Source organism: Oryctolagus cuniculus, chromosome 12, assembly GCF_051225735.1.
Source record: "Oryctolagus cuniculus isolate XC-2025 breed Fujian yellow rabbit chromosome 12, ASM5122573v1, whole genome shotgun sequence".
In the NCBI taxonomy this organism is placed as follows: Eukaryota; Metazoa; Chordata; class Mammalia; order Lagomorpha; family Leporidae; genus Oryctolagus; species Oryctolagus cuniculus.
In genome coordinates, this window is record NC_142878.1 from 21,433,206 (window position 1) to 21,443,423 (window position 10,218).

At 48.9% G+C, this 10,218-nt stretch overlaps 1 long non-coding RNA gene across 1 annotated transcript; it reads left to right on the forward strand.

The window, feature by feature from the left end:
* Positions 1-712: 712 nt before the first annotated feature.
* LOC149122970 (uncharacterized) lies at positions 713-6,226 on the forward strand. Its single transcript, XR_016217796.1, has 3 exons — positions 713-1,069; positions 2,398-2,497; positions 6,009-6,226. It is a non-coding gene; the product is annotated as an uncharacterized LOC149122970 (long non-coding RNA).
* Positions 6,227-10,218: the final 3,992 nt, after the last annotated feature.

The window sequence follows — 10,218 nt, forward strand, 5'->3', positions numbered from 1 at the left end:
TAGGGCTCATCAGGATGCCTGTGTTTGAGTCCCAGCCGCACCCCCAAGTGCAGCCACCTGCGGAGGCCACACCCTGGGAGACAGCAGGTGACAGCTCCCTATTTAGACTCCGACCACCCACATGGAGACCCAGGTGAGGTTCCTGAGTCCTGGCTTCATCCTGGCCCGGCCCAGGGTGCTGCAGACAGTGAGGGAGTGAACCAGTGGATAGGAGTGCTTATCTGTCTCTCAAATAAACAAGCAATTAAAGAGAAGAAGAAGAGGAAGAGGAGGAGGAGGAGGAGGAAGAGGAGGAAGAGAAGGAGGAAGAGGAGGAAGAGGAGGAGGAGGAGGAGGAAGAGGAGGAAGAGAAGGAGGAAGAGGAAGAAGAAGAAGGAGAGAAAAGTGGTAGAAGCTCCCCAAAGCAGCCTGGGGGGAAGGTGTGTGTGTGTGTGTGTGTGTGTGTGTGTGTGTGTGTAGCTCTGGACCCATGGACAGAGCCAGCCAGTCCCAGATCTAAGATGCTGTTGTGTTTTTATCCTTTAAGACATTGGTGCAGAATCTTTTGTCTACCAGGGGCCATTTGGATATTTGTAACATCATTCACAGGGGCCATACAAAATCATCAACTTAGAAATTAGCCTGCTGCAGCTGTAGTGGATTTTGAGTCCCACCTGAGGTTGCCTTGGCAGGGCCAGATTTTGAGGCCTCATACGACCCCAGGCCTATTTTCAGAGGTTCAAGTGCCTTGGGCCTGTAGGCAGCAATAGGCTAATGAGGACCAGGTCTTCCCTGGGAGCGGGAAGCACCGTCTGTCTGTGACGTCACTGGGGGCCAGCCCTGGAATTCTGAGCAGCCCCAGTTTGCCGCTGTACGGCTCAGGACAATCTTGTCTGCAGGTAGCATCTGCCCCTCCGGGAGGCAAGGAGTTAACTTCCTTGCTTTTCCTGCTACGTGGCGCCGGTGGTGGCCGTAAAGAATGAGGAAGGCTGGGGAGCTTTGCCTTTCGGTTGCCATGGCTGCGGCTGCATTTGGCCTGCCCTGCGTGGATGCTTCCTGGTTCCTTGCTCTCTGGACACCCAGAAAGAGGGTATGTTTGTAGCACTGGAGACCGGGGATGAGCTTCCTGTACGGCAGCGCTCCTGAAACGTGTTCCTGGGCCACAGACGCCGCGGCAGGTGCTGTCCTGCTCTCCAAACCCTGCAGAGCCTCTCCCCGGAGTGGCGGTGGCCCCTCTGTCAGAGCAGGACAATAAGCAAATCTGCTGCTCCTTTAGTCAGCCTGAGCTAAGTGTGGGCAGGACTGAAATTTGCTCATGCAAGAGGAATTTGTCCAGATAAACTGCGATTTTCAGCAACTTTTGAAAAATCAAAATATAACATATATACAGATGGTACACGCACCCTAAGTGTCCAGGGTGGAGAACACCCCCAGGTGACCACCAGCATAGACGGTTAGGTGGGCATTTGGCCTAACAATTAAGATGCTGGTGAAGATGGCTACATCTCACTTCAGAGTGCCCAACCCTGGCTTCTGACTCCAGCTTCCTGCTAATGCAGACTGTGGTGACGGCTCAAGTGACTGGGCTCTGCCACCCGCATGAGACCCGGATTGAATTCTCAGCTGCTGGCTGTGGCCCTGGCCCAGCCTTGGCTGTTGTGGGTATCTGGAGAGTGAACTGGCACATGGGAGTTCTGTCTGTCTCTTTGTCTCCCAAATAAAAAATTTTTTAAAAAAGAAATAAAGATTAGCGATGTCCCAGAAGCCCCCTCATCCCCTCACTGCTACTAGTCCCATGGAGCAGAACCACTAACCTGACTTCCAACACTTGGAATTCATTTTGCCTGCTTTTTAGCTTTCTTGCAGTATGTTTTTTTTGTGAGATGTATTTATATTGCATACAGATCTTGATCACCCACTCTGATGATTGTAAGAAATCCCCATAATAGAAAGGCCCCAGAATTGAGTCAGGCAGCCTGTGTGATGGGATCTGGGCTGTTTTCAGTTTGTTACAAACGAGGCCGCTACAAACAGCATGTTTGGTTGGGCAGATTCCTAAATGTGGACTCTCCGTGTGGCCGCATGTATGAACGCCCACAGACGGGCATCTGTGATGGGCACTGGAAATAGTGGGGAGGGACATGAGTGCCATTTTGCCAGGGGAAAGAGCACAGAGCTAAACCGACATCCCAAGCTTCCGGTCCTTCCCAGGCTTGGCCTACAGGGAGCCGAAGCCACCACTTAGCGCTGTAGTCCCCACCTGTAAACTGGGAGTAATTAGTACCTGCTCTTTCACTTACTGTGCACTGCACAGATGTAAGCTGTCATTAAAGTGCGAAAGCAGAGGAGGCAGCTTTTTAATTATTAATGAGGACTAAAGCATAACTATACTTATGGGAGTTTCCATTTCCTATCAAGAACCCACAGGTTGGACTGCTACGCATAACAAGTTGTACTGCCTGAGGGCTTGGTAGTATGTGGAGGCTACAAAATGTTCATGGAAGAATGGAACTAAAAGGTAAATTCGGGGCCGGCGATGTGGTGCAGCAGGTTAAAGCCCTGGCCTGAAGTGCTGGCATCCCATATGGATGCTGGTTCGAGACACTACTGCTCCACTTCCCATCCAGCTCTGCTATGGCCTGGGAAAGCAGTGGAGGATGGCCCAAGTCTTTGTGCCCCTGCACTCAGATGGGAGACCTGGAAGAAGCTCCTAGCTCCTGGCTTCAGATTGGCACAGCTCCAGCCACTGTGGCCATCTGGGGAGTGAATCAGCAGATGGAAGACCTTTCTCTCTGCCTCTACCTTCAAATAAATAAATCTTTAAAAAAATTTTAAAAAGTATAATTCATTTTGGTGCCAAGACTTTTTTTTTTTTTTTTGGACAGGCAGAGTTAGAGAAAGAGAGAGAGAGAGGTCTTCCTTTTCCGTTGGTTCATCCCCCAAGTGGCCGCTACAGCCGGCATGCTGTGCTTCTCCTGGTCTCCCATGCGGGTGCAGGGCCCAAGCACCTGGGCCATCCTCCACTGCCTTCCCGGGCCACAGCAGAGAGCTGGACTGGAAGAGGGGCAACCAGCACAGAATCCGGCACCCCGACTGGGACTAGAACCCGGTGTGCCGGCGCCACAGGTGGAGGATTAGCCAAGTGAGCCACAGCGCCAGCTGGTACCAAGACTTTTGAAATCCATGCACTGCTTTTTTTTTTTTTTTTTTTTTATCATCAGCATTTCCTGTGCCTGTTTTGAACACCCCTCATCAGCAGGGATGTCAAAATTTTTGGCACCAAAATAAATTGTGTTTTTTAGTCCCATTTGCCACAAACTTTCTGAAGATCCCTCATATCTGTTCTCTGGAGTCCAGACACAACGAGCAGCCTCCCACGTATCGTCTGTATTTCATTAGAAAGTTACTTAACTTCCTAGAAGTCCAGGATTCCTCCCGGTGGTCAAACGCTTGGGTTCCCCCTCTGCCCAGAATCACCCTAAGTGTGTCTGATCTGGAAAAACCATTTGGTTGGGCTCTGCCTGATTGGGCAGGTGGTAATGCACCAGCAACGCCAAGGGACGAGATTGCTGGGTGTCTGCCTCCTTGTGCAGTGTCAAGTGTAAGAGTTCATGAGAGGCGGGCATTTGGTGTAGCAGTGAACGTACCACTTAGGACCCCTGCAGCCCATCTCAGAGTGCCTGGGTGGGCTTTCGGGCTCCACTCCTGACTCCAGCTTCCTGCAAATGCACACCTAGGAGGAAGCAGGTGATGGCTCAAGTACTTGGGTCCCTGCCACCCACGTGACAGACCTGGAGGGAGTTCTGGCCCAGCACCAGCTGTTGCAGGCTTTTGAAAAGTGAACCAGCAGATTTTGGAAGAGCTGTCTCTCTGCCTTTCAAATAATTTTTTAAAATAAGCATAATAAAAAAGAACTGTCAGTCAAGTGCTCTGATTTCACTTTGTGGAATAAATGCCAATGAGGGTTGGGCTGAGCTCAACTGAGGGCTGGGGGAAAAAAAAAAAAGGAAAGAAAGAAAATTAAAGTAGCTTGAAGATCATGGGTGCCCACCCGTGCGATCGAACAAGTAGGAGGCAGCGCCCTCTTCTGGTCAATGCTACCCTTGCACGGCTGTGGCCATGGGACTGGTTTTTCATCTGGGGCAGACTCATGTTGAGGTTATTGTACGTGTTGATTAAATCACTTTAGGGCTCCATCTCCCTTTCCTCTTCCAAAGAGAAAAAACCAAACCCGCGATGGGTGGTTTTACGGATTAACAAGGCTAGGCTGTGGTGATCAGTTGTACAAACACTAGGCTGAATGCCGCTGTGAAGATGTGATTAACATTTAGATTGGTAGACCTTGACTAAAGCAGATTAGTAATGTGGGTTGAGCCTTCCAGTGGCCTGAAGGCCTTAAGAACAGGCTGGAGGCCAGCACTGTGGCAGAGCGGATTAAGCTGCCACCTGCAATGCTGGCATCCCATGAGCTCTGGTTTGAGTCCTGGCTGCTCCACTTCTAACCCAGCTCCCTGCTAATGTAGCTGGGAAAGCAGCAGAACATGGCCCAGGTGCTTGGGCCCCTGCCACCCATGTGGGAGACCCAGACAAAACTCCTGGCTCCTGGCTTTGGCCTGGCCCACCCTGGACATGGCAGCCATTTGGGGAGTGAACCAGCAGATGGAAGATTTCTGTGTGTCTCCCTCTGTAACTCTGCCTTTCAAATGAATAAGTAAAAAAAAAAAAAAAAAAAAAAAAGGAAGAAAGAAAGAAAAAGTTTAATTGATAAAGCTCTATTAAGAGTTTTGAAGAAATATTAATTTTTTTTGACAGGTAGAGTTATAGACAGAGAGAGAGAAAGGTCTTCCTTCCATTGGTTCACCCCCCAAATGGCCGCTACGGCCAGCACTGCACTGATCCGAAGCCAGGAGCCAGGCACTTCCTCCTGGTCTCCCACGCAGGCACAGGAGCCCAAGCACCTGGGCCATCTTCCACTGCCCTCCCAGGCCACAGCAGCTGCTGGACTGGAAAAGGAGCAACCGGGACTAGAACTTGGTGCCCATATGGGATGCTGGCACCGCAAGCGGAGGATTAACCAAGTGAGCCACAGCACCAGCCCCAGAAATTTTTTTTTTTTTTTTTGACAGGCAGAGTGGACAGTGAGAGAGAGAGACAGAGAGAAAGGTCTTCCTTTTGCCGTTGGTTCACCCTCCAATGGCCGCCGAGGCAGGCGCGCTGCGGCCGGCGCACCGCGCTGATCCGATGGCAGGAGCCAGGAGCCAGGTGCTTTTCCTGGTCTCCCATGGGGTGCAGGGCCCAAGCACCTGGGCCATCCTCCACTGCACTCCCTGGCCACAGCAGAGAGCTGGCCTGGAAGAGGGGCAACTGGGACAGAATCCGGCACCCCAACTGGGACTAGAACCCGGTGTGCTGGTGCCGCTAGGCGGAGGATTAGCCTAGTGAGCCGCGGCGCTGGCCCAGAAATATTATTTTTTTAAGATTTATTTATTTATTTGAAAGTCAGCATTACACAGAGAGAGGAGAGGCAGAGAGAGAGAGGTCTTCCATCACTGGTTCACTCCCCAGCTGGCCACAATGGCCAGAGCTGCACCAATCCAAAACCAGGAGCCCAGAGCTTCTTCTGGGTGTCCCATGTGGGTGCAGGGACCCAAGGACTTGAGCCATCTTCTACTGCTTTCCCAGGCCATAGCAGAGAACTGGATGGGAAGTAGAGCAGCTGGGACTCGAACCTGTGCCCATAGGGTATGCCTGCACTGCAGGCGGCAGCTTTACCTGCCATACCACAGCGCCAGCCCCAATAAATCTTATAAAATAAAATAAAATAAAATATTTTGTAAAAAAAAAATCTTTTAACAACAACAACAACAAAAATTCAAGTTTCCTGAAGAAGAAGCAGTTCTGTCTGGAGACTTCAGTATAGAAAAATGTACTCAGTTTCCAGGCTGCAGATTTTGTACTTAAAATGGCAGCATTGGGGTGGGCATTTGTTGTGCAGTTAACACTATAATTGGGTTGCTTTTCTCCTGTAGCAGGTGTCAGGGTTTGAATCCTGGCTCCACTCCCCAACTTCAGCTTCCTGCTAATGCACACCCTGAGAGACAGAAGATAGACACTGAAATGGTTGGGTCCATGGGAGACCTCAACTGACTTCTTGGCTCCTGGCTTCCATCTGATCCAGCCCTCGCTGTTGTGGGCATTTGGGGAGTGAACCAGTGGAGGAAGATTTCTGTCTGTCTGCTCTCTGTTGCTCTGCCTTTCAAATAAAATGAAAAAAAAAATTTTTTTTTCTAAATAAGTCATTTTGCCCTAAAAGCAAAGTTCAGGAAATCTTGACAACGAGTTAAAATGGCAAAAGTTATTCTTTTCTAATATCAGACTTCCATACAATTTAATCCTTATTCTATACGTTGTTATCAATTTAGTGATTTTTATTTTATTTCTAACAATGTAGAACTTTTGCAAATTGATTTGGTTGGTCAAAAATTGTAAAACTATTCAAATGGTTATCTACATGGAGAGATTTGGGTTTATTTACGTTTTCTGATATTTGTGTTTAATTCATGATTCATCAGAAGGACACACAAGGCTATATACTCAGTGCTAGGCAAAGGCGGATGGAGAATTGATAAGCACCACTGGGTCCAGAGAGGTTTGACAAAGGCTTCCAGTGCCCTCCCGTGTCTGAGGTCATGCAGGAAGACTGTAGAAGTCAGCTACAAGGACAGCTGTGGAATGTCTTTGCCTAAGGAAGCCTGTGTGAGTCAGAGTTCAAGGCTTTTATGAGGAGCTGGTCACGATGGTGTGTTTTGCTGTGCACCAGCCATGGCAACCGAAACTCAGACGCCAACAATGAAGCCAGGTGCACAGCACCAACCTTGATGCTTGTGGAAAGCACCCTGGCAAACCAGTGTGGTGGCCATCGCTCCTCATGTCTGTGATAAGATCATCAGTCAGTAGTGTAAAGGCCACGTTCCCAGTGGTAGGATAAAGGTTAGCAATGGGCCCACAGGGCTATGCAAGGTGTAAGAACCTGACCTGCTGTATTACCCCTCTCCACACCATCTGTGATTTCTAAAATGTCTATGACTAACCCATATTACCTTTATACTCAGAAAAGTTAGCTATTAATACAAAGGCACCCGAAGTTCATGATTTTTTAAAAGATTTATTTATTTAGAAGAGTGGCAGAAGGAGATACACAGAAAGAGAGGTATTCCCTCCACTGGTTCACTCCCCAGATGGCCGCAATGGCCAGCACTGAGCCAGGCCAAAGCCAGGAGCCAGGAGTTTCATCCGGGTCTCTCGCATGGGTTCAGGGGCCCAAACACTTGGGCCATCTTCTGCTGCTTTTCCCAGGCCATTAGCAGGGAGCAGGATCAGAACTGCGGCAGCTGGGACATGAACCAGCACCCATATGGGATGCCAGCATCCAGGTGGTAGCTTTACCTGCTTCGTCACAGCACCAGCCCCTGATTTATTTTTTTAGTTGATGGTGTTGCTTTATAAGCTTGGAGCATTTCCCTGCAGAGCTGCTGAGAGAGTTAAGTCTCCCCTCCTAGTCACTTCCCAGGTGCCCGTCCACCTTGTGCCCTTTGGAAACACCATGAAGACAGGTACAATGGAGCGTGTGAGACCCAGGAGGAACCCTATGCTCTCTCTCAGAGGTGCGCACGTGGGCTACTGCACACCAAGATTCTAAAACTTACATTTTCCAATTAAAAACTTCTGGGTGGTGTAGTAGGCTAAGCCTCCCTTGGTGGGATCCCTTAGGGCACTGGTTCAAGTCCCAGCTGCTCCTCTTCTGATCTAGCTCCCTGCTAATGTGCCTGGGAAAGCAACAGAAGATGGTCCAAGCACTTGGGCCCCTGCACTCGTGGGGGAGTTCCAGAAGAAGCTCCTGGTTCCTGGCTTCAAGTTGGCCCAGCTCCAGCTGTTGTGGCCATTTGGAGACCTTTCTCTCTGTCTCTCCCTCTCTCTGCAGCTCTACTCGCAAATAAATAAATTTTAAAAATTTAAAAACAAAAAACAAAACAAAACAAAAACTTCTGGTGCTGGCATTTGGCCCACTGATGAAAATGAGGGCTAAGATGCTGACATCATGTTGGAGAGCCTGGATTGGGTCCCACCTCCGTTCCTGACTCCAGCTTCCTGCTAACGCAGACCCTGGGAGGCAGCAGTGACGGCTCAAGTAGTTGAGTTCCTGGCACACACGTGGAAGACCTGAACTGAGTTTCCTATTACCAGACTTGGCTTCTGCTGGGCTACTGTGGGCATCTGGGGAGTAAACCAGAGGATGGGGGCGCTCTGTCTCTCAAATAAAGAAAAAGAATCCTCTTTTAGAATTGCTGAAATTTCTAAATAGCTTCTTTTTTAAAAAAAAGTTATTTGAAGGCAGTTATACACATACACACACACACACACGAGAGAGAGAGAGAGAGAGAGAGAGAGAGAGAAAATGGACAGTGCTTCTATCTACTGGTTCACTTCACAAATGGCTACAATGGCTGGGGCTGGGCCAAGCTGAAGCCAGAAGCTTGGAACTCCATACAGGTCTCCCACATGGGTGCCAGGGGCCCATGTACTTGGGCCATCTTCCATTGCTTTCCCAGGCACATTAGCAGGGAGCTGGAGCAGAAGTGGAGCAGCCAGCCAGCGCTCATGTGGGATGCCGACAGCTCAACCTGCTACACCACATAGTCCCTTAGATAGCTTCTGAAAGTCTAGTAGGAGCAGAAAAAGGAAGAGCCCTCAATGATGGGATTACCTGAACTAAATGTGCATAGGCCAATCTCCTTGATCGAGGTAGACTTCCTGTCCCACCCTTCTTTAGGTCTTTTTAGGCAGCTTTTTTGAAGTAATTGACATATAATATAAACTAAGCATGTTTAAAGAATAGTATCAGATTTTTAAAAAAAGATTTATTTATTTGAAAGAGAGTTACAGAGAGAGGTAGAGACAGAGAGAGAGGTCTTCTATCCTCTGGGTCACTCCCCAGATGGCCGCAACAGCCGGAGCTGTGCCGATCCAAAGGCAGGAGCCAGGAGCTTCTTCCGGGTCTCTCACATGGGTGCAGTGGCCCAAGGACTTGGGCCATCTTCCACTGCTTTTCCCAGGCCATAAGCAGGGAGCTGGATTGGAAGAGGAGCAGCCGGGACCAGAACGGGCGCCCATATGGGATGCCGGAGCTTCAGGCCAGGGCGTTAACCTGCTGCGCCACAGTGCCGGCCCATATCAGATGTTTTAGCATGTGGGTACCTGTGACGCCATCATCATGATCTGGTTAATGAACAAGGCCACACCCCCAAAAGCTTTCTCAGACCCATTTCTTGCTCTCAGGCAACCACTATTTACTGTGTACAGATTCATGTGGGCTCATCTTGAATTTACAAATATTTTTAGAATTTTGTATACATGGAATCATACAGAATGCACTTTTTTTCCCCCTTCATTCCATATTATTATGAGATGCATCCATATTGTTTAGATAGCAATTACTAAGTAGCATTCCATTGGACGGTATACAGTTTGGCCACTTATCTACTGATGAGATTTGAATATCAACATTTTAGCATGCCGCTATTTAATGCCCAGGTGCCCTGCTGTTTGTTGTCATATGTTCCATTAGTCTTCCAGCTCTTTCCATCCACGCTAATCCACACCTGCTCTACCTACCAGTTACTGATGTGCCTTTTGTGTTCATCCATCGCATTGCCTTTATCTTCTATGGAATTGAGTATTTTGCTACTATTTACCAAATGCACATTCAAACCTCTCCCTCTGTTGTTCCTTCACTTCTCCATGACACCATAATTTGCACATAGTACTGAACAAACCTGAAATAATAATGAAAATAAATAAATAACAACCTTAAGAGGGCCAGTGTTGTGGCGCAGCAGGTTGAGCCACTGCCTGCATCACTGGCATCCTGTATGGCTGTTGGTTCGAGTCCTGCCTGCTCTGCTTCTCAGATCCACGCTAATGCCCCTGGGAAGGCAGTGCAAGATGGCCCAAGTGCTTGGACCCTGCCACCCACACGGGAGACCTGGAAGGAGTTCCTGGCTCATGGCTTCATCTTTCTCTCTTATAACTCTGCCTTTCAATGAAATAAATAAACTTTAAAACATAGCCTTAGATAGTTTTATCATAGAAATGTTCTTAAAACAAAGGGTCTGGGCCGGCGCCCGAGGTTCACTAGGCTAATCCTCTGCCTGCGGCGCTGGCACCCCAGGTTCTAATCCT